This window comes from Tiliqua scincoides, chromosome 2 (genome assembly GCF_035046505.1).
Source record: "Tiliqua scincoides isolate rTilSci1 chromosome 2, rTilSci1.hap2, whole genome shotgun sequence".
NCBI classification, from domain to species: domain Eukaryota; kingdom Metazoa; phylum Chordata; class Lepidosauria; order Squamata; family Scincidae; genus Tiliqua; species Tiliqua scincoides.
Genome location: NC_089822.1, coordinates 229816844 through 229841927, shown reverse-complemented (window position 1 = coordinate 229841927; position 25084 = coordinate 229816844).

The following is a 25084-nucleotide window of genomic DNA, read 5'->3' as shown; positions in this document are numbered from 1 at the left end:
GGGAAGTCCATTACTGTCTGGCATCATCAGTGGTATGTCTTCTTTGCAGTGCTGGCTCTCCAGTTCCGTCTTTTGTGGCTATGACTATACGAGATATTTTAAGGCATTTTTAAAAAATCCCTATGGATGCTACAGCAATATGCCAGCTTTGATTCAGATGCAGATGTTGTTCTTCTCATGGAACATGCCACTATCCTAAAAATGTAGTGTAATAAAAGACAAAGCTGTGAATCAAGACTTCCCAGCTTTGAAACTTGCTTTTGCCATGGACTTACTAAGTGATCTGGGGCAAACCTCTCTCAGTTCCAATTGCACTATGGGATAATTAAAACCTACATTGCAGGGTTGTTGTAAGGACAACAATGTAATGCATGCAAAGTGATTTGCATAGTCAGAAAGCTGTGAGAGAAATGTCATGTTTTATTAAAATTCCAAGCAATCTATTCTCTATTAGAAAAAATGGCAGATGGATTCCCAAGTTCCTGTACAAGATAGGTGATGCCTCTGACCCCCAGGCAGTGTGAGATTCATTCCCGGTGTGCCAGTATCCAAACAAACACTCAGAAGGAAGGTGTGGCAGAGAACAGCTCTTTATTGCTGGTACCAAAGCAAGTCAAAAGGAGGAGATTCCTCAGATCATGTGCAGAGTGTAAACTGGATGCAGCCAGCTTTTATACATAATTTAGCCTATAGGCATGGCTAGCAAAGCAAAGATGACAAGGCTCCAGCAACATTCCCACTGGCCTACCCCTCCACCCTTTGTCAGTGAGCTGGACTGTACTGAAGAGATAAAGGAAACAGCAGGCACTTTGACGCAGGTCACCCTTGCTCTGAGGTATTTTTGTGCAGACTAGCTCCTGAGGCCCCGTTATCTCTAGGACAAAGACACTGGGTGAGAGGTAGCTTGCAGCTTCTAGCCGACAACATCTTTAAGACCAAATGCAGAGACAGTGAGCTGATGTTAGGATGGTGTTACTTTGGCTAAGAAAAACCCTTAGTACAGGCATCATAGGCAAAGATGTCAAAAAACATAGTTTGACCAGGCTGGCCAAAGACCAGAAGGTAGGAGGGGTTACTTTACTTTGGCTAAAACCTGTTAGTTTGCATTTCTAAAGCAGCAGTACTAACTTTGGTGATATAGCTGCGTGCTTGCCCTTCTCATTGACCATCCTTTCCAACAGCTCAGCCCATCCAACAGTCCTATTGACCTCACCAGATTTTCTTTTTTGCGAGTACTGCACAAATTAATCTTGCTTATGCTTTGGAGAGATTTTATTTATTAATTGCAATTTATATGTTCTAAATGTACAGCAAGGAATCCACAGTAGTTAGCAATAACTGACTTTCGAGGATATCTCATTTACTCACTTTCCAGTACAGCACTGTAGCTTTACTATGATGGCAATTAAAATGTCAGCAAATATCTGACCATATATTATCCTTCTCATCAGATAACCAGGAAGAACACAGGCTGAATATTCATACAAAGCCAATGTTTTCCTCGAGTTTATCGATCTGCATTGCTAATGAAGTGGGAATAGAGCTGAATGAATAATTTGCCACGAATAATTTACTTGATGAATTTTCCCTATTTTCCCTGTTCACTAATTATCCACTAGTAGATATGAGTCTTGAATATTCTAGTGAATCCCCCAAATGTTTCCCAAATAACAGTGTAAAAAAAGAAAAGAAAAAGAGATACCTTTCTAGTATTTGCTACTGTTGTCGGTTTTTTCTGAAAACCATACAGCAGTCATGGATCCTGGAAACTGTGTCCCTGGTAGAACTATGTGCTAAACCATTTAGCTTCTTTTCTGCACTGTCTTTTCCCCCCAAAAAATAATCCCCCTACCAAATTTAAACACTTGACATATATTTCCATACCCATTTCAGTCTGATTCTTTTTCTTCCTAAACTTGTAAACACCTTTGGTAGAATATATTTTATGAACACAAAAGACCCCATGCTTCCAGCAAGATGATCACAACCTGGACCAATCCAACAAGTCAAGTACAGTAAAGGATAACATACCTGCCCTGGGAGAATAACTTAAGGATACTACTACTCCTCATTTTATGAGTCATTCTTGATTCTTGTTATTTTTGAATATATGAACATATGTTGAACATATGAAGCTGATATATTTGGAGTCAGTCCATTGTTCCATCTGCATCAATAGCACCACACTGACTGGCAGTTTCTCTCAAGGGTTTTTCAGAAAGAGTCTTTCTCAGCAATACCAGAATATGCCAGAGATTGAGCCTGGAACCTTCTATAGGCATAGTATGTGTCACTGAACCCCAACCCCTCCCCTGAAAGCATTTTTAACCCATTTTTGCCCAGCCCACAGTTGTACACCTTTGGTCCCTGTTGTGTATATGCAACATCGAGCAGAAATGGCTTAAGGTAGAATTCAACTTGACAGCAGTTTCAGGGAACTTTGATAAGAGTATTGGTCCTGGTCAAGGGATCTTTAAATCTAAGATCCTTTGGACCCTATGGATCTTTGAACCCTTTTCCAAAGCTGTTTTCCAGAACTAAATCAGATTTGGTCTAGGCCCACACAGAAAATCTTGTAGTCCTTGAATGGAGGACAGGATTAAATGGAAAAATTCCAAGACAGAGTTGAAGTGAGTGTGGTCATTGATCAGAGAATAGATATAGACTTTGCCACTCTTTTGCAGATTATATCGGCGCACGCCTTAAAGATGGCACTATGTTTGGCACTGCAACCATTTAGAACCCTCACTTGCCACTGTATTAGCTTATATCTTGCCGCATTCAACCTAGAGCTTCATAAGTTAGTATGGTTCAACTCAAGATTCCTCTTGTTCCTCCTCCTCGTGAAAACTGCACTCAGTTCTTTAGGTGGATATGCATGGATTTTTGGGCTCATGGGTGTAACTGCAGTCTTTCAGATATTATTAAGGGAGGAAAGCAAAATCTTGACACAATCCCAAAAGGAAAAAAAATGTTTGTGTTGAAGCCCTTCATGTTGCAATGGTAAGGAATAAATGTGGGAGGAAAAATTGAACCAGAATTCTAGTCTGGAGTTTCCAAAATCAGGAAACCTACTTCCTATGTGTGCTTCTTTTACCTTTTTTAAGAACACAGGAAGAGCCCTTCTGGATCAGGCCAAAAGGCCCATCTAGTCCAGCTTCCTGTATCCCACCAGTGGCCCACCAGATGCCTCAGGGAGCACACAAGAGACCACCCACTCCCTTGCAACTGGCGTTCTGAGGTAGCCTACTTCCAACACTCACAGGTTGCACATACACATTGTGTAACCCATGATGGAGCTTTCCTCCAGAACTCTGTCCAATCCTCTCTTAAAAGGCATCTAGGCTAGGTGCCATCATCACATCTTGCGGTAAGGAGTTCCACAGACTAATTACATACTGGATAAAGGAATGTTTCTTTTGCCTGTCTGAACTCTCCCAACATTCATGTGAGGCTCTTGGAACAGGGCTTCTGCTCAGCCTGGCTAGCCCTTGAAGGGAGCTGCAAGGCTCTTAGGGCAGGGCCTCTGCTCAGCCTGACTGGGCCTTTAAGGGAGCCCTGGGAAGGCCCTGGCTAAGGGAAAGGGGTTTACTATACCCAGGCCCCCTGGCTGAGCCGTTTCTGCCTGGGTTCTGGGCAGGGGCTGTTGGCTGCACAGCCACCCATGTCCCAGCTTCTGGCTAGCCCCAGCACTACTGGCCTCTCACCTTTTGTAAGGCCAGCTACCCTCCCCACAGCCCCTCCCCTTCCCCTCAGGGGAGGCATAAAGGGCGGTTCCCTGGGAGCTACCCTTTCCTGGGCTTAAAGGCCTCCCTTCTTCCCCTGTGTTGCCATCAGCTCACCCTTCCCTGCTGGCTTCTCCCACCTCCTGTTGCCTGGCCCTGGAGCCTTCTCTTAAGGTAAGGTAGGAGCCCGGGTGTAGGGGGGGACCCCAACAATTCAATTTTAGTGGATATCCCCTGGTTCTGTGTTGTGTGAGAGGGGAAAAACATCCCTCTATCCATTCTCTGTATAATTTTCTATGACTCAGTCATGCCCCCTCAGCATCTTTTTTCCTAGACTGAAGAGCCCCAAACCCTGTAGTCTTTCCTCATGAGGGAGGTGCTCCAGCCCAGAAATCATTTGGTCAAATCAGTGTACCCGGAAGTTAGGGGATAGGGGCAAGTGGGATGCTGAAAGTGTTCCTGTATCCCCAGGTGTGTAGAAGAAGCTTATTATGGAGGGCTTAGAAAAAGAAAACAGCTACCTATTGCAGTTCTGTCTACTACACAACAATCAAAGGAATATTACTTGTTGCTCCCACATGCTGATAGAATTATTTTGTTTGTGAAAATCACAATCTGGAATGGTAAGCAGTAATTAGATCCTAACAGACATTTGGTCACAAATGATATTCTGGGATGAGAATCTGAGTTCAACTGGAATGAAGGTAAATTGTGACTTGTCACTGCACTCGGGGAAGGAGCTTAGGGTTGCAATCCTCTGCACACTTACCTGGGAGAGCACCACTGAATGCAATGGGATTTAGTTCTGAGTAGACATGCATAGGCTTGCACTGTAAGCTGTACACTATTTTCAATACAGGTGGTGCTTTGCTGATACCAAGAATCATGGATAATCAAATCTGCAATGTTCCACCCCTTTCTTCCTCCAATGGAGACCAGAGCTGTGCTCTGATCCCCTCTGGAGGGCTTTCTGAAGGTGACAGAGGCAGCACGCATCAGCCCACTGCCTCTGGGGGCCTCAGAATGTCCTGGAGAGGCAAAAAAAAAAAACACCACTTCTGGTTTCCCAAGGGAAACTGGAAGTGACATTTTCACCATATAAGGCATTCCGAGACCGACGACTTCCCTGGGCTCAGAATGCTTAATATAGGGAAAAAATCACTTATGGTTTCCAGAGCACCACAGCATGTGGTTTCCCTCAGGAAACCAGAAGTGGCTTTTTTGCCTCTCTGGGACATTCTGAAGCCCACAGAGGCAGCAGGTGGACCCACGCTGCCTCTGTGGCCTTCAGAAAGCTCTCCAGAGGGGATCTGAGTACAGCTCCAGTCCCCATTGGAGGGCTCAGGTGGAGCCTAGTCTGGCTCAATACAGGTCTAGGGGACTCACATTGAGTAGATCCATAGATGAAAAATCTGTAGATAAACAGGCTCCAGGCTACATAATACTGTATCCAGGATTGTTTCCCTTCAGATGCTTTGTACATACTAAACAGCCCCCAATATCCTCAGTTCTACTCTAGTCATGCAAAATAAGAAACATAAAAACAATTCTCTGTGAATAAGTTTTGGGGTGGGGAAGATGGTGCTCATGTGACAGTTCTACAACTGACCTGCATAAGAATAGGGTCTTTGTCTGATATCCCAATCTTATCCTTTTCTGTGTCACAGCATGCAGCCCTGCCAAAACACCCTGTACTGCATGCCCTGGTGGGGGAGGCTGTCCCATTAAAACCTTTCTCTAGACCTTATGTCAACTTCAAACTAATTCTTCCCCCCAAAATAGACTTAGTTCTGCAGAAAACACCACTGGACCCCACCACCAGGGTAGCTTGCCTGTTCAAACTGCATAGGTCCTCCCTGCTCCGTTCAGCAACTTCTCAAGCCACAGCAGCAACATCTTAGCTCTCAGAAGCTCCTGGCAAAACAAACACATCCCAGTCAGACCTTTCTGCTTCCACACCCTCTGGTAGTGATTCCTTCACCTTTAATATATGGAGAACTCGTGCAAGGAAAGCGCCCTACAGGTAGACCACAGCTGCGATACAAGGACATCTGCAAGAGGGATCTGAAGGCCTTAGGGATGGACCTCAACAGGCGGGAAACCCTGGCCTCTGAGCGGCCCGCTTGGAGGCAGGCTGTGCAGCATGGCCTTTCCCAGTTTGAAGAGACACTTTGCCAACAGTCTGAGGCTAAGAGGCAAAGAAGGAAGGCCCATAGCCAGGGAGACAGACCAGGGACAGACTGCACTTGCTCCCGGTGTGGAAGGGATTGTCACTCCCGGATTGGCCTTTTCAGCCACACTAGACGCTGTGCCAGAACCACCTTTCAGAGCGCGATACCATAGTCTTTCGAGGTTGAAGGTTGCCAATACTATTCTCAAGGTCCTCATTATCCCTACTAGGTTGCAGCTGTGGGCCACACCCATTACAAGCCAAAGTTTTACCCCTACTGTCAACACAAAGGGCCACTGCTAACATCATATCTTATCTCCTCAAGGGAAATCTTCCACATTTCCACTACAGAGGGGAAAAGGAAAGCAATTTCTTCAGGGTTCTCTGTGGCATTTGCAGTGGCAATCTGGCAGCATGCTTCAGCATCTCTTAGAATTGGGCCATGAGTTACAGACTTGCGGTGACATCACTAGGGGGTGCGAACTGCACTGGGTGATGTGCACGGGGTAGGGGGGGTTGACACCACAAGTGGCCAAAATAGCTAAAAATGATTTTTAGGAATAATAGCATCATTTTATATACCATTCAATGCATAATTTACAGCAAAATGCAATGAAAAAAACCATGTTTAAATATCTGTGTTCGATCAAAAAGTATAGCCAAAAAAACAGCAGAGGTGGAGCGATGGTACACCACCATGTCCACCACCCACGGTGTTGCCCATCCTGCTGCATGGGAGGAGGTCCATCATGGGGGTGACATGCTGGCCTCCTGCAGCGGGTGATGCATACCCTAGTGATGCCACTGCAGACTTGTCAAAGAGTTACTACTCAAGCAACTACTTTTGCACAGTGTTTTATCAACGCAGTGTGCATCAGTAATGCAAAGGTGGAGATCTGCAAATGAATTAAACAAATGGCAAGTGTCACCGACTGTGCAGTATTCCATTCCAGAAACAATGTTAACAATTATCCAAGTTACACTGAAATTCAGGGGAGTCCTGATTCCTTCTCTAGACAGATTCCAGCTGGAGCAGAATTTGGAATCATCGCAAGTCAACATGTTTCATTGTGAAGGACTCTCTGTAAGGCCATAGAAACTGTTCAAACGATATTTTTGGCGCACCTGAATTTGCTGTGGACTTTTCCAAGGTCTTCGCTAACAAACAGCATTGTTTGGTTCTGAGTCATGAACTCTTTGATTGAATGGAAAAGCCTTATGTATCTCAGCAGTGTCATAGCTGGCCATGTGTAGGATTTAAAAATATTGTAGTCCTTTCTGCCATAACATTATGAATAGCTCTAGTCCTCTTCCTTCTAACCGCAAACAGTCAAAACAATAAATGGAGGCTGGGAAACATTGCCAAAAAAAATCTGCCTACGTGGGGGGGGGGTTGTTAAATGTAATGCTTTTTCATGCAATATCATATTGCTAACATCTTGCTTCGATTAACATTATACAGTCTATAATCTTAGTGCTTCTCTTACTTGGGGGAAGGGGACGAATGTCCCCTTCTCCTGAGGATCCTCCCACGGTAGCGCGGAAGGCGCAGGATCCAGTGGTAGCCCTCTGTGGAGCCGCCGGGTCCGAGAGCTTCGGGCAGCACAGGATTGGCCTGTAAGAAGGGACACATCTGGAGAAGTGGAAGGTTCTATGAGGCTTTCTATGAGAATTCTATGAGACTTTGAAAAAAAAGGGTTTGTGGTCAGCCTGCCTATGTAATCTGCCTTGAGTCTATGAGAAAGGCTGTATATAAATACTGTAATAAAATAAAGAAACATGGGTCCATTTGGGGAGAAGGGCGGGATAGAAATAAAGTTTTATTATTATTATTATTATTATTATTATTATTATTATTATTAAAGAAAGAAGGGCGCAATCCTAACCCCCGGGTTAGGCCAGCACAAGTCACTTGCGCTGACCTGGAGGTGTTGCAAACATGCCATAAGGCATAACATGTCGCAAGGAATTGTGCTGGCCTCCCCTACCAGATCCCTGCCCAGCACAGTAAGATTGCATCAGCCAAGCTCAGTCGACGTAGGGGTCTGGAGGAGCATGGGGAGGGTGGAGCGGAGACAAGAGGAAGGTGTTCTGGGGTGGGGGAGGGCAGGTGGCAGGTGTTCCCGGGGAGGGCAGGCAGGGAGCCGGAGGCAGGGCCAGGACATGGCAGTTGTGCCAGATCCTAGCCCCATTTCCTGGGAAGCGTGAAGCAGCTCCAGGCCACTCTCCTCTGCTCGAATCTGCACCACCTCCTGAGGTGGCTCAGATCCAAGTAGACCCATTGGGACCGCTGAGGAAAAATCTAGCCTGAAATCTGTGGTCGCTTTTGCAGGCATGCAAAAGGGATGAACATGCATGTGTGAACTGTGTCTTAGAGTGTAGTTATGTATATAAAGTGCCACTCTATCAAAATGCACATTTCAGTTCACTCTTAGAGTCTCAGCCTTCATAATGGTTACATAACAACACAGTTGCAGACATGGGCAGCCTTTATTATTCAGGCCATGATACAATATTGGAATGAACTTGTGTTTTCAAGTTAATTCCTTGCATGACTCTTCATTATTCTGATTGTTCAGCGCATGGTTGTTTTATTCGTCCTTCACATTTCATTTTTAGTCGCTCTTTTATTATTTAAGTGTTGCCATTTGGAGCCCCAAGACAGGAGTGCCTTTGCTCACTTCTCTTTTTCTTTATTTTAGTTTTTATAACCTCGGAGGCCTTTGACTCTGTTGTGTAGTTAAAGGAAGCAATAAAGATGCCTCAAGCTTTTTCCGTCATTAAAACTGAGCCAGGGAATTGTATACTCTTAACATTTCTTAAAAAAATCTAAAGTTCACATTTGCATAACATTACATTGCTGTTTATCTATTTAACAAACAAAATTAAGTTGCATAATTATTATAGCAGAAGCTGTAGAAAGCATGTTAATCATGAAGGGTTGCAATTATTTGGATTTTACAGGATTCCTGAGAGTGTGCCATTAAGGTTTTTAAAAAGACATTTTTGGTTTCCTTTTCTCCTGAATTTCTTGCCATTCTGTTTCATCTAATATTTTGCTTCTCTTCATGCTAGGAGACAGGAAACCTCAATGAATGTATGGTTGCTGTCAGAGAACCATAAAAAGAACACTGCTTGAATTTTCACACAACTGACATATTTCCAAGTCTCCATTTGTTTAGCAGAATTTCTAGCCTATTAATAGTGCTAACACTCTGCTTACCTCCCGTCACTATAAGGTAGCCCGACTAAAAATGTCTGTCATCAAATGAAATTAATTGGCAGAAAATTCACAAAGATGAAATATGGCACTAACAGATAGAGGACTTTTTAAAACAGATTATACTGTGACAATTTATAATTAAACATTCCTTTATATGGCTTGCAAGATATGGCCCAATCCTATTGACCTTCTATTAAATCAAAGTTGGGAATGGGGGCATGTCAGGGGTGAGGAAGGGGAAGTTTGGGGGAGCTGCAAGGTAAAGAGGGGCAGAGCAAGGGGAAGGGAGAGGGTGGATCCCAGAGTGAGAAACTTGCATAAAAGGCCTTGTGATGGCCTGAACATCATACCACTGCTGAGTCATTCAGAGCTGCCAGTGCAAAGCATAGACAGCTCCATGTATCCACTGACATGGAGTCCAGGCTGCCTAACCCCAGTAAATCAGGGGTGAGAGCAGGTTGTAGGTGAGGAAGGAAGGTTCAGAGGGTCAGGGAGGGAGGAGGGTAGGGGAAACAAAGGGGTGGATTCCGGTACTATCTTTCCAAGGATATTGGGTGACCATTGTTGGAGATGGAGTGTTGTAAGTGACAGAATTTTGCCGTTACTCAGGAAGATCATCCCTATGTTCAAAAATGGTGGTTGTGAATCATTTTTCTCACTTTTCTCTTTATCACACAGAAGCTCATAAAACATTTATTGCTGTGCAGATAAAGGATTTATGTTTTATTTTTTGTGTCTTTGGGGGGGGGCGTAGAGCTGCTTTGTAAGAACAAAGTTTTCATGATTCTTTATCTTTCCTTTTATCTTAGAGCAGTTCACATGTTCATGTTTTCTAACGTTGGGGGTCATTTCTGCAATCCATGGTGTTTTTGCAATACAACATCACATTTTTATAAACTTAGGCCCAATTCCTAACCAACTTTTCCACACTGACACAGCTGTGCCAATGGGGCATGTGCTGCATCTTGCAGTTGGGTGGCAGTCACAGAGGCCTCCTCAAGGTAAGGGAATATTTGTTCCCTTACCTCAGAGCTGCATTGCCCTTACTACACTGCTGGAAAGTTGGTTAAGATTGTGCCCTTAGTGCTGTAGACTGATCATTTGAAGACTGTTTAGTAGTTCTTTTACAGCCCTATCATGGAGGGGAAGAGTCCCACAGTCATAAATGGCTTTGCAGCACTGCATGCAGTGCCCCGCCAGCAGGGCGTTCCAAGCTGCCACCCCAAAGTGGCTACGACCATCAGACTGAACCAGCGTTGGTATGTTGGTGCAGGGGGCATATTGTCGAGGGGGAGGACAAGGACAGGAAGAGTCACTGGTCAGATCAGGGGGAAGGGAAGAAAGCAGGGACAGGGACATAGGATTGGCACTTGAGCCATCTTTACACATTCAGTCTCTCCTCCTTGCAGTGAATGAACATGGACAGGGTTCTGCCCTCCACATGTCCCTTGGCACATCTGCAACATGCCTATGTGCCTAAGTGCTTGCAAGCACTTGAGATGCTTGCATGCACATAGGCACATTGCAGGATGCCAACATGCGTACAAACATATGTGCTGCAACATGGCAATGTTCATTCAAGTATTATGCACACAAGCAACCAAGATATCTGACTGTTAAGGAGGTGTGGAAGTGCATAGGCACATTTTAAATGAGTAATGAGAGAAGCAGGGAGACTTGAACCTGCCATTCCTCATCCTTTTTACATTCAGCTCTCCCCCTCTAAACACCTGAAAAAGGATCTTACCTGCCCATCTCTTCTATCCACTGTGGGGAATGATTAGAATATGGCAACAACATGCAGGAAAGAAGGAAGAGCAGGAAGATGGTTCGGGCAGCAAAGAGGGCACTGTTATTACTATACACTTCCTCACTGTTTGAAACCTCAGAACTCTGCAGATTTTCTAAAAGGAGAGGGGTTTGTTGTTAAAGGGGCAGCAGGTTCACAGCAGTGGGCTTTGTTCTCCACAAAATCATTGCAGCGACTTCAGTGCGCTTCTGCAGTTATGTCCACATACCTGAATGTTCATAGGTTCCCTTATGCACAAATTTATACCCCCTTCTTTTTCCATGTTCTGGGACAGTGTTCACAGGACCCTATGTAGGGGCTGGCATCAGGGGTTGGCTTTGTTGCCAGCTGCAGAGGGCCCCTGGCCTTCTTTGAGATCACCTCTGTGCCCACAATATTCGTGTGATGGCGAGGTGATTGTCTTGGGGCCCATCATGGTAGGAGAGAGCCCCTGGAGAAGAGTTTGCCGAGACGCCCTAACAATCAAGCCAACCTTGGACCTATGTGTACTCATATAGGCTGTGGTACATACACTGTGATGAACGTGTGGAGGGCAAGTCTTGCCATTGTGATCCCACTTCCCCCCCCCTCAATGTCAATGTCAATGCAACACCTACATTGAAAACATCTGTAAAACATTTTTTTGCAACCTTAAATAAATCCAGCAGTTATAATCTACCTAGTAGTTACATTACACAAATAGATACATTATGCAACATTTGGAAGAGTGGGTGCAGTTCTTTAGCAGCTAGAGGAATTCAGTAGCTCAAAACATTGGTTGTAAAGCACGTTTCTTGTCGTGCCTGTTGTTTCCTAGCCTTCAGGGCTGAAAACCAAGTGAGAGCTCAGATGGCTGAGCATTTAATTTCTACTTTAAACAGACCTAGAATAATTTTCCCTCTATGCATTCTGATGTGCATTAAAACAGTGGGGAAGTTTTTAACTCCACCTCATCAAGTAACATTAATGTGTTATACCATGTTTCTGTTAAAACACTCACACACACATGTGCGCACACCAAACAATCTGTGCATTATATGCACTCTACAAAATATTGTAGAGGACAGAACCATTTTCTGGAATGCAGAAAATGGGATGTAACCAGTCATCAGATGACTCAGTATTACTGTTTTGCTGATGACATCACTTTTAGTGTCCATTCATCACACTGGAATCCAATGGTCATCTTTCAACTCAAGTTAGCTCCCTGAAGTCTATAATCTGTACAAGTCCAATTGAGGGCACAAAGATGGTGGAATGGGAAGAATAGGAATGGGAAGAGCAACAAGAATGGCCCAAGGCAGGCGAGTCATAGATCATATTGCCAATTCCATCATTTTTTGTGTGTTTTACTAGTTTCTTGCTTCACCTCCAAGAAGATCAGGGTATACCTGGAGCAATTTGATTTTATGTCCCCACAAGACAATCTGTGTTAAGACCACAAAATGTTTGGAGATGGCTTCATACAGTTATTGTGAAGTCTTACTGCAATGTATGTTTCAATTAGTTCTGTATGCAAATCTCTGCCTACTAACTGTATTATAAAATATTTCTATGCATCAGAAAATTGTCCCAGCCATGGGATCTCTAAGGGCCCAATCCTATGGGCTTTACCACCAATGGTACACACTTACTGCCAGCTCTGGATGGTGCAAATGTGCTATAAAGCACATTTATGGTATTCGGGGAGTAAGGAGTACCACCACTGGGCCTCAGTGCCAGGAAGATGTCACTGAGGAGCAACCAGCAGTGAGTATCACTGCTGCCCAGTGGCAAGGAATTTTGGGGTGGGGGGAGGGCAGCCTCTGCCACTGTATCCTGTGCTCCCTCCCAACCCAGAAAGCATGACATGGGCTTGCTTGACTCTGTGCCTGCTCAACAGCAGGCACAGCTCCAAGGAGATCCATTGGGGCTGCAACTGCATTACTCAGTGCAAGGGAACATTTGTTCTCTTACCCCAGGGAGGCTCTGGCGTCTGCCTCCATGCTCATAGGATGCAGTGGCAGCCATTTCGGTGCTGCTGCTCCTCTGGGGCAGCATAGGATTGGGCTGCCCATCACTTAAATCATTTGGAAAACCACGTACTCCTCTTTGACAAACACACACCGTTAGTGACCCTGGTAAGTGTTATTGAACAAACATGTCTTGCTTTTTCTAGTTGAATTGCCCACAGGTTTGTGCGAGTCAACCTGTATCACCCATTTTAATAAAAATGCTTTTGTGAATTTCTTGTGGAGGTTTGGGTTTGATGTGCAGATGGTTTTCAAATATAGGAAAGCACCTATTGATATTGGGATTGATTAAATAGTTATGCTATATTTTCCTCAAAAGGTGTAATACAAGCAGGACTGGAATTCTTGTAAACGTGTCCCTTCATATTTAAGATTTTCCATGACCCTCAATATTTGCCACCTTAATATTTGCCACAGTTATTCAATAAATAACTATGAATAAACCTGGTTTTAGCAAAATATCAATATCGATGACTCATTCCACCAGTACGTTTGAATATGTCCTCAAATGAACATAAGAACATAAGAACATAAGAACAGCCCCACTGGATCAGGCCATAGGCCCATCTAGTCCAGCTTCCTGTATCTCACAGCGGCCCACCAAATGCCCCAGGGAGCACACCAGATAACAAGAGACCTCATCCTGGTGCTCTCCCTATGCATCATGTGCAATAAGGAATGCACATGTGCAATAAGGAAAGCACAGAGCTGCTCTTCCCTTGTGCAAATGTTTAGAATCTTTCCATTCCAAGGACTTGGTGTTCCACTTTTGAGGGAGTAGCTGAAACCTCCTACTGTTCCCTGATTATGATATGGCAGGCTAGTCTTGTTGCTTTGGAACAGGGAGAAAAATACACCAGCACAGATATCAGGGGGGAAAAAATCACAATAGAAAAAGAACACAGATGTCTGTGTATAAATAATGTAAATTCAACTTCAGAGCTGAAGAATGGAAAGCTGAAAAGCATCTATGTCAGGACAGTTTTTTAATTTAAAATTTTTCTTTAAAAAGTTGTCTTATTGTTGATTAAAAGGGCAGCAACCTTAACAAGACATGGGAATGCCAGCTGACCAGCTAGACCTCTCTGTGGTAGCTTTTCTGTTGCATATTTGCAGCTAGATGCACTTTCTCCCAATGCAACAGTTTGATGTCCATAGCCCTGCTAGAGAATTTGGCCCTCCAGGGTCTTTGTTGGCTGAAAACCTCTTAAAAAATGGCAGCAATGGCAGCAACCAAAGAATGGAATTGTCCCTATTTTTGTGATCTGCTGATACATCTCCAAATGAATTGCTAGATCAGCATATCTTCCTGCATACAACTGTGCTTGGTCCACTGTCAGTGCAACCCTCACTTGCACTAAAATGGGGAGGCCAGCAGGCCTGCCACATATCCAGTGTAAGTCTGGGACTAAAGGTGGCTAAGCCCAGGACAAGGGGAATTGTTTCCCTTTACCCTGGAGAGAGCCACTGCAGCCCCAATGACTCTACTCAGATCTGCACCACCTAAAGAGGTGGCACAGATCCAAGCAGCTTGGAGCTGCTCCGAACTGGCCGGGAATGAGGTTAGGATCCAGCATAAATGCCGGATCCTGGCCCTGTCCTCCACTCTCCCACAGCTTGCCCACAGGACTGCCACCCCCTGCTCTCATTGCGCTGACCCACCTGACTCTGCCAGAGGTGCACTCCCAGGCCAGTGCAAGGCCAGTATCTCTGTTCTATCAAAAGTTATAGTCAACCTGAAAATAAAAGCACAACTGCATTATGTAACAACAATTGGATTTTCTTAAATCAAAACTGACCAATGAGACTGTTTTAAGAGTCAGTTAGGTGTTATTATGATACAGCAGGGAACCAATAGCGTGTTACTATGAGGTGGGGAAGTCTGGGGGGATGTGGCAGAGCAAGTGGGTGGCAAGCTGCTGGGGGAGGAGGCAGATTTTCCCCCATTTTCACTTTTTTAAAACCTTGGGCATGATGTCACTTCCAGGGCATCATTTTGAGCTCGGCACATGGCTACACAATCATTAGTTATGCCACTGGGTACAGGAGGTTGCCCTTGGATAGAAACAAACAGGTTTCAAGTCTCCTTTGCTTCATAGAACGGTCTTCGTAGCTCTTTGGATCTCGGCTGATCCAACTGGTTGAAGTTATACTCTTGTGAGGCAGCATATTTCTCTATTCTCCTTATTTGTTTCCTTCTATTTGTTTTGCCACTCTCAATGTGGACTTAACTCAATGTTTGGTTAAGGTGTTTGTGAACGGAAATTATTTCTCTCCTCCCCAAACATTTGTACTTGCATTTAATTTCCCTGATATTTTAAAATCGTCTTAAGTGTTTGTTGTCATAATGCCTTCCACTAGCTTATCATAAAGAGAAGACAAAGGTGTTACAATTAACATTTAGATGAAGCTTCGATTGATTGTACCACCATGGAGTAGTTCAGCAATCAAGCAGTGGGATTAAAGAGGTGGAAACCTAATTCTTGAAAGGCATTTTGCGTTTGTGTCTGTGACTGCAGCCAAAACCTATGGCTGTCTACGGAAGGAGCAGGAGACTCTCGATACAATCAGAATGAGTATAATCTCATAAATGCACCACTGTGCTAATCCTGTTCAAATGGGATGCTATGAAGGATCCTGGTGAAGGTCAAGATCTGAAAGTATAGCTCTGAAATAAAAATGTGGCTCTACCTCAGTGTGCAAAGCAGGCATTCTACCTCGAGGGCTGTTCTCTGGCAGTGGCAAAGACACAAGCCCCTGCACCACATGCTAATCACGGTGAGTCGGAGATGAGTAGGTAGACACCATGCAACAGCATGCTGCATCTGATATATAATCTCCTGCAAGCTTGGCACCATAGTATTTTGCTGACATTTTAAAATGGCTAATGGTGTGTGGAAGCTGAGGCTGCCCTCATCATTTTGCTTTGGTTCTTGGCCTCCGCCAATTCTCATTGAATGTATTCTCATCTCAATGTCTTGCTAGTAATCTCACTGAATAGGATTAAACAAATGAGTACATTTCTGGTCAGATTTGGAACTTTCTGTTTCCTGCCACTCATAGGTTTTGGTTTCAGCCATACACACCAATGGTTCCTTTAGGAGAGTAGGTGTTAACCTCAAATTCGGACCCCAAAGTGCTTTTATGGATGATCCTATGCATGTTTACTCAGGGACGTGCAGTGCAGGTGTGGCAGGAGAGGTAGAACCATAGTCCATGATAAAGCACAACAGCTGCTCTGCCTGCTTACACCTGAGGAGGCTCTCCTCACACCACCTTTCTCAGGTGTAAGAAGAGCCTCCTCAGGTGTAAGCAGGCAGGGCAGCTGCGGTGCTTTATCATGTACTACGATGGGGTGGTTCTGCCTCACCTGTCACACCCACACCACATGTCCCTATGTTTACTTGGAAGTAAATCTCATTGATTTCAGCAACAGCACTTGGCTCAACTGCCCCCACCAGCTCCTCCATCTGCCCTTACTTGGCTCCTTCTTTCCTGTGGACTCTTGAGTCAAAGCAGGAAATGTGAAGCATACTGGAGCCACCCCCAGAGCACTCTACATTTCCTCCTTTCTCTAAGGAGTCCATGTGGGGAAAAGAAAGATATTTTTCCTTCCAACTCTGGGCTGGTTTAAAGCACCAGGAAGATGAAGCAACCAGATTGCTATGCTCCACAGATGGCTTCTGCATGGGCTCTTTACACAAAGCAGGCAAGGCAGTGTGTGCTAGGAGAGTGCCCTACATTTCCTGCTTTGATTAAAAAGTCATGCAAGGGAAGGGGCTGGTAAGGAGGCTGTCTCCATCTGTGTTGCTGAGGTCTGAAACCTTAGAAATCCCTCAGGTCTTGTGCACCGGAGAAAAGTTACAGGCACTGTACCTGATGTAGCCTGTTGGTGTTTAATTCTGATGTGCTCCATGTATCTAAGTGGCAGGTGATGCTAAGTGCAAACCCTGCGCACCTGAGTTTGGGCGTGGCCTTATGTATAAAGTAGGCCTGCAAACAAACACTCCCGGGGCGTAGGGATTGAGGAGCCAGACGTGTGTTGCTGGCTGTTTGACCAGCGTTGCTGTAAATATACCTTGGTGGTGGAACCCAGCCTTCTGTTTGGAGTGGTTATTTGCAACTATCGTGCCTCCTGTGGGACAGCCTTGAACACTGGCTTCATGTTTTTGCTGCGCAGCCATTTATATTGCTCTACTGGAAACTCCTACACTCCACAACAGTGTCCATGAAGTGGGGGGAGGTGGCAGGTATCTGTTCCCTTCTCCTTCACTCAGGTCCAAATCCACCTGCTCAAAGCAAATGGGCTCATTCACATCATGAAGCAGCCACTCCGTCCCCGTGTAGTCTGCAGACCATTGCCATATAGATCCTCATTCTCTTAGGACTTAAGATTTCCAGACTGGGAAACCCTCATGGGAGAGGGTATCAGCAACAATGTTGTCCTTTCCAGCAATGTGGCAAATCCTGTAGTCATAGTCTTGGACAGCGAGACTACATTTGGCAAGTATATGGTTGGTGTCCTTAGTGGTCTGGACCACTGGAGTGGGGCATGGTCAGCGCGAAGCGTGAACCTCTGCCCCCAAAGTAAGTTTTTCCATGGCATACATAACAGTAAATCATTCCTTCTCTGAGATGCAGCAGTTGGACTTCCTCTCCGTCAGCTTCTTGCTGAAGTAGATAACAGGGTGCAGCTCCTTGTAAGCCCCCTTGTAATATTTCCAGAACTAATTTCCAACTACTACTTACCTTGGAGTAAGACCCACTGAACTCAGTGACTACAGAGACTTGGTGACTACTCAGTAACTCACTAACCTCTCTTTCTTAATCTGAACTTGATAGGAACCCTTAGTGTATACCAAGTTTGGAGTTCTGACAAAGTGCACATTTTTTTGGTCACACCACATTTGTCAACACAGTAGTTTGTGATGGTCATAGACCTACTAGAAATTATGGCTTTCCAGGCCTTATACTGACTGGAAAACTCTTAACAAATGTTTACAGCAGAAGCAGCAGCAACCCAAAAAGGAAGTTGCCCAGATAAGTTTCTTAAGTTCTGAAATATTTTCTTACCAGCTACTTGGTTGACACACCTTTGTGGGTGTTTTTATTTATTTTTTAAATGAGATGTTGACATGGTTCATGTCCTGCCACTGACAAAATGTGTGGAAAATGCAAGCCCACATTTGTCCCATTGTTTTAATTTTTGAAAACTTCATACCTCTCACACTTGGCTGCCTGAACATGTGTCACCTAAGTCTCAAGGGGGTTGCAGGCCATGAAGTGACTGAAAAGAAGTTGTCTTGCAAAACAGAGGGAGGGTGAAAACCAGTAGTGTGAATCCACATGTAGACTCCTGCCCAGAAGCTCATGAAATATCGGCCCTGATCTATAAATACATCTGGCAATACCTTCTGTATAACACAACCCTTTCCAAACCGACTGCCAGTAGAAAATGCCTTCAAAAGTATTATTCTCAGCTATGCTTCATTGGAATCAGTGGCAGAGCAGTAAAAGGTCATCACACACATTTTCATAACAGTGATCCAGGGCTGACTGGGATATGATAATATGCAGAAGACTTTCTTCCTTTTGTGCTTCCAAAGATGAATTGTGGGTTTATTTTTGGCACTGCGCTGTGATAACAGAGGCGGTGCAATTATTATGCTCTCAGCCAGAGCTTTTTAGAAGTGAAATGTTTCTGTTCTTTCCTGTGTGATTGTAGCGCTGGCAGGGATGTTTGTCTAAGTAAGATACAGTTGTTTACACTGATCAGGTGGTTGCTCTTGGACAGATCGCTGTGTAGGCACAATGGAATAGTTTTGCGGGAGGAGTGCACAATCTAAGGGGGCAGGAGAAGCTGAAATGCCTCACTCGACCTATGCTCACCTCCATGTTGAGCAGGTCTGTGGTGATCTTTCTGCATGCGGTTATTAAATCAGATATTGTGACAGGCTCCCCACTCTCTGAATGGTGAGACGTTCCAGGGCAGCACAGTACAATAAAGCAAATATTACAGAGACACAAGCTCTCCTCCAAAGGCAATCAAACTGAGATTGCCTTTGGAGGAGAAAATGCATCCTCCTAATATTTGCTTTATTTACAAATACACGAGTGGAACATAAGGGGAGGCACAGAGCAAATATCCTTATGAGGCAGCAGCAGCATTAGCCACATCATATTCTCAGAGAGGGTCGCAGCACCTACCAGATCCTCCAGGCTTCAGTTAGTTCAACATTCTCACACTCCCTGCATCTTTTTTGTTCCAAACTACAACTTGTCACCTCTCTCTCTCTCTCTCTCTCTCTGCATAAATTGGCCCATCCATCTTCAATTCATCTGGGTGGGTGGATCGGGTTCCAGGAGGGGGTGGGATCAGCAACACTGGTGCAGGCCATATCCTAACCCCTTTCTGGGCCTGATCCATCAACATGGATCCACTTGGACTTGTGCCAGCGATTTAGCAGGTGCAGGTCTGAGTAGATATCTGCTGCAATACACAAAAGCTTCATTTTCCAAAGTTCCTTCAGGGAAGCTGTGATGACGAGTTTTGTTCTTTTAATGAAATCCTGAAATCCATTTCCAGGTACTCAACATATGGTCATCCTTTTACACTGATGCATTATGTGCCTTTTATTTAAAGCACATGTAATTACTTTTACCAGAGTACTAAAGACTGGATATAGCTTGAATAAGAAAACTGGAATGTGGATTTTGGAGATCTCGTTTGCAGTACAGATTCACCTGCTTATGCAAAAGAAACAGTACAAAATATTATCTGATCCTCTTCCATCTAAAAATGTAGAACAGGTGTGGAGATGAAAGGAAGATGAAATACCCATCCCTCATTAAAATATACCCATGTTCTGGCATAGGATTTTGTCCAAGCATGACATAAAACCTTACAACAAGAGGCAGAAACAGTAAATAACGAATGCACGCTTGCTGTCATCTTAAGACGTCTGCACATCCATCCAAGAAAAGGAATGCATAGCAGATGTGTCATTTATCTGTTTCTTCAGAAGGGGGCATCGTTGTGCTGCTTTAAGCCGATCCATTCAGACCTGCTGACATCACAGTGGTTTTAGCAGATACTAATCAATGAATGAACAGATCCTACTATGCAGGATTTGCATGTCCCAGACACAAGAGGCATGTCTTCTTAATCACATGCGCACCATCATTTCAGAAACAGAGGCCGAATAAATAATGCAGATTTGTGTCAATGTGCGCTGAAATGCTTCTAGTCAAAAAGGCATTGTCTGTGGAGCTCTGTATTAGGGGATTTTAGGGGAACGGTGTACACAGATGGATATGTTACTGTTAGCTTCAGAGAAGAATGCAAGGGAATATTTTTAGAAACACTGTAGCTGCCCAGCATTTCAAGATATCCAGTGCAAGAGTTGTATTACTCCAGTGTTGCCATGCAGCCACCCTCCCTAGCCTCAGACAAATGACAATCTTCTGCTATTAGCTGGAGAACCTCTGCTCTCGTTTATACTTCAGCACATAAACTACTGTAGGGGGCTCCCTGAATGCTATCATCTTCTAAAGGAACCAGGAGGACCTGCTTTCCCTAGGTGTCTGCCATTCCATCTGAGGCTGGTAGAAAGACTACAGATGACTTTCGGAGTTCTTGGCATCTTCTAGGCAGTCAGGAAATCTTGGAAGAGCCTGCCAGAGTCCACCTAGGTCTGATGAAGAACAACACTGGTAACTTCTATCAGGGTGGCCCATCCATGAGACAGACTGAAATGGCTTCTTCAGTGGCAGGCTGGGGAAGGTGGCAAACGGGTGGAGATTGTCCTGCGCCCTGGAGCCAGCCCTAGCACCATCTGAGAGTTCAAGGAGACACTGAACCCAAAGATCTCCCAAGACCAGTAAGGTCCACCAGGAGGGCCATTATTTGGGATACTAGTGGCTTGGATGATTTTGTCACACACTTGAGCTCCAGACCCTCTAAAATCTTCCTCAAGACTGCAGGATCAAATCAAAGCAGTGACCCAGACCAGGAGGCACAGTGCCCTCCTGTCCATTGGACACAAGCATTGTGTCTCTGTGGTTTACTCACAAAGAAAAGACTCAGCCAGCATTTGCCCTGGATCAAGCATACAGTGCTGCTGTGTAAAAGGTTAATTTGGATTCAGCTGTGGCTGATACAACACTTTACTGGAATCAGCTCCTACCGTAGTATCAGGTAACTCATTCCAGAACCACCATTTGGAGCGCGATACCATAGTCTTTCGAGACTGAAGGTTGCCAACAGGTGTACCTCCTGTAGCACTCAAAACAATTGATCCTGAGCCATCCACTGGTGACGAGAGACATCTTCTAGTTCAGTGTTTCTCAAAGTGTGGGTCAGGACCCACTAGGTGGGTCATGAGCCCATTTCAGGTGGGTCCCCATTCATTTCAATATTTTATTTTTATTTATTAGACTTGATGTTACCATGGCATGTGACAGCATTTGGGGAAATGTTACAGACTTGTACTTTTTATTTCAAAAAGCTTTTAACTGTTGACAGGCTGGCTGGCTGGCTGTCTTTCTCCTTTTATATTAGAATCCACGGGGTTTGTTTTAGATGTTTAATTATTTGAAAATTGTTTTAATTATTGTTTTTAATTGTTAATTTTTTATTTTTAATTGTTGTAGGCTGCCTTGTGTGCCCATGGGGCAAAAAGGCGGGATATAAATCAATAAATAATAATAATAATAAATACTTTGAACAGGCTACTATGAATATGCTTTTAACAATGATAATCAATGGAACTTACTCCTGGATAAGTGTGGGTAGGATTGCAGCCTAGGATTGTTAAAAATTTTCCTGCTTGATGATGTCACTTCCGGTCATGACATCACTTCCGGTGGGTCCTGACAGATTCTCATTCTAAAAAGTGGGTCCTGGTACTAAATGTGTGAGAAATACTGTTCTAGCTTGTTTCTAATAGTCTATCCTCACCACTTCTGTCATAGATTCATGCCACCTCATGACCTCACAAGTTGGATTTGTGGGATTTCAAGTAGCCACATTTGGTCCTGGGACCTTGAATTCCTGTCCCTCAAAGTACATTCTGCCAACAATTCCATGTTGAGAACCTCTGCTTTAATTTACCCACCTATTATTCTTATCAGGGCATGTGTAATTGTCCTACTCAGTATAATTATGTGTATGTGCATATTGTATTGTATCGGCAACCTTCAGTCTTGAAAGACTATGGTATCGCGCTCTGAAAGGTGGTTCTGGCACAGCGTCTAGTGTGGCTGAAAAGGCCAATCCGGGAGTGACAATCCCTTCCACACCGGGAGCAAGTGCAGTCTGTCCCTGGTCTGTTTCCCTGGCTATGGGCCTTCCTTCTTTGCCTCTTAGCCTCAGACTGTTGGCAAAGTGTCTCTTCAAACTGGGAAAGGCCATGCTGCACAGCCTGCCTCCAAGCGGGCCGCTCAGAGGCCAGGGTTTCCCACTTGTTGAGGTCCATCCCTAAGGCCTTCAGATCCCTCTTGCAGATGTCCTTGTATACAACTATTAATGTTCCAGAGGCCATTTTTAAAAATATGTATGCACTTTATTCTAGCAATTAGGATGGGGTAGTGGATTATTGACGCTTTCATTTATGGTTTTTTTCCAAACTCTTTTTGATCATGTTTATATACCCAAATCAGACTCCTCTGCTAGCAAGCCTGAGATGTGATATTCAGGTAAATATTCCTCCTGCCTCGACTTTCATCAAAGGAAAGACAGCTGGGCTGAAAGCTTAACAACCTATTGCTGTCTTGCCTCGAAAGCAGTAGCAGACATTAAAACCAATTTCTTTACTGAAGGCATGCAAAGCATTACGATATTTTGTATGAAGCTGTCATTGCTGTATATTTGATTTTTTTTTTTTACTACAAACATTCTAAAGCTGCTACATGCATCAAAAAAGGATGACATGAGCTGATGCATGCTTTGTGGAAATGAGACATCTGAAACCAGTGAGTTTTATTTGACAAAAATGCTGCCTGCACATAGGGGCTAGTATTATCAGGCTTAATGGTCCATTATCACATATCTCGCAGTTGCCCGGTACAACAAATGGCGTGTTTTATAAAGGTAGGCAAGCTAGGGTTACATCAGATCATATTTGGGGCCTCACAAATGTGTTTCTCTTGAATAAATAGGATTATGAAAAAGAATGTGTTCAACAGCCCAATTCATCATAATTCCATATGCAGTGATGCAGTGGCACCAATGTGGTGTCCACTGTATCATGCAGGGGAGTTTTTGCCTGTTGAGGACTTCTCAAGGAAGGGAACATTTTTTCTCCTCACCTGGCTAAGCCCCCACTGCTGCTATGGGCCAACTCAGATCTGTACCAGCAATATCGCTGGCACTAGTCCATGCTGATTGGTGAAGGTGTATCAGGCCCAGAAAGGGACATAGTATTTGGCAGGTATGCCACCACCAAACCTGTCCCCTTGCCAGGCCCAATCCATCCTCCTCCCTGCCTCCATCACTTCCACATTCCACCCACCACCCACCTTGTTCCACCCACTCCTCCTTCCAGACGCTGCACAGTCTTGCCAGCAATGCCAGTCACCTGGTGTCCATCATTCTGAGTAGACATGCATCGGATTGGGCTATAAGATTGGGCTGCACCGCCAAGCTGTTCATTGCTCTAAAAAAGAGCAAGTATTTTATTTTCACTGCTGTTTAACTATTGCTCCTACTCAGCTCATACAGTGGGCAGGACAACCCTGCATGAAGGACGTCCAGGCACTGTTGAGGAAAGAATTTTGAACAGGTACAACCTGTTGTGTTCCTGCATGACAAGCTAAATCATAATGACTTCTCTCTTGTGTTGAATGCTTAAGGCACAGGAGTTCCATCTTCCTTTACATCTTGTCTCCCTAATGAGCACAGAGACATGCCTGCCCTATGGTTTAATGGGGCCATTTCACCAAGCCTGCCCAGACATTTCTTTCAGATCCTGTAGAAAAGAACACAATTTGGTCACCTAGCAACTGCAGGATACTTCCTCCAAGCTTCTCTACACTAAACTACAGTCATTTTTCATTGTCTGGTAAAAACCGTTTGTTCCAGCAAGTGTTTTGTTCATTTTCACCCCCCACTTGTATTTATGTGTTTCTCTGTTTCCCTTCTTTTAAGCAAATTCCCTGCAATTTAGTCAAATTTAGCTTGGTTATCATTTGGTTTGAGTCTGTTTTATATGTATTTTTAAATTATTGTATTTTAATATATTTCTTTTTTAAAATGTTGTAAGCTGGTCATATATAACATGCCAGGGCAAGCACTTGAAGTTCTCCCTTCGACATGATTGAGCAACCCTAAACTGCCTAAACTGGCAATTGTCTAAACCAGGGGTGCCCAAACCCCGGCCCTAGGACCACTTGCAGCCCTCAAGGCCTCTCAATGCAGCCCTCAGGGAGCCCCCTGTCTCCAATGAGCCTCTGGCCCTCCGGAGATTTGTTGGAGCCCACACTGGCCCGATGCAACTGGTCTTAGCGTGAGGTCAACCTCTTGCATGAGCTGTGGGATGAGGGCTTCCTCCACTGCTTACTGTTTTACATCTGTGATGCAGTAGCAGCAGCAAAGGAAAGGCCAGCCTTGCTTTGTGCAAGGCCTTTTATAGGCCTTGAACTATTTCAAGACCTTCATTCATTCATATAAGTTCATCTTTAATGTATTCATTTATGTAAACTTATGTAAATTTATTCAAATTTTAAATGTAAATTCTTTTTTTCCCCCGGCCCCTGATACAGTGTCTGAGGGATGATGTGGCCCTCCTGCCAAAAACTTTGGACACCACTGGTCTAAACTAGCCTGTTTCGGATTACCTTAGTTTCCAAACCTGCAAGGACTTTCCTAACTCTATTTTGGTTCTCAGCAGACATTCCAGAAAGTCAGCCAGGATTTTGTCCTAAAGGGCATGAGGCATGGCTCCCTCAAGTCAAGATCATGCTCAATAAGGAGCATTGATCAGAACAGAAGGAAGTAATATCACCCTCCTTTTAGGGTCTTGCAGACTCAAGCTACTACCTTGGCATAATCTCATTTGCAAGAACAAGTCTTCCTGAACAAAAAAATTAGCATAACTGCCCAGTCCATCTGGACAGTCTTTCCAAGCTCCTTTGGAAAGTCTCTTCCATCAGTGACCTAAGCATGTG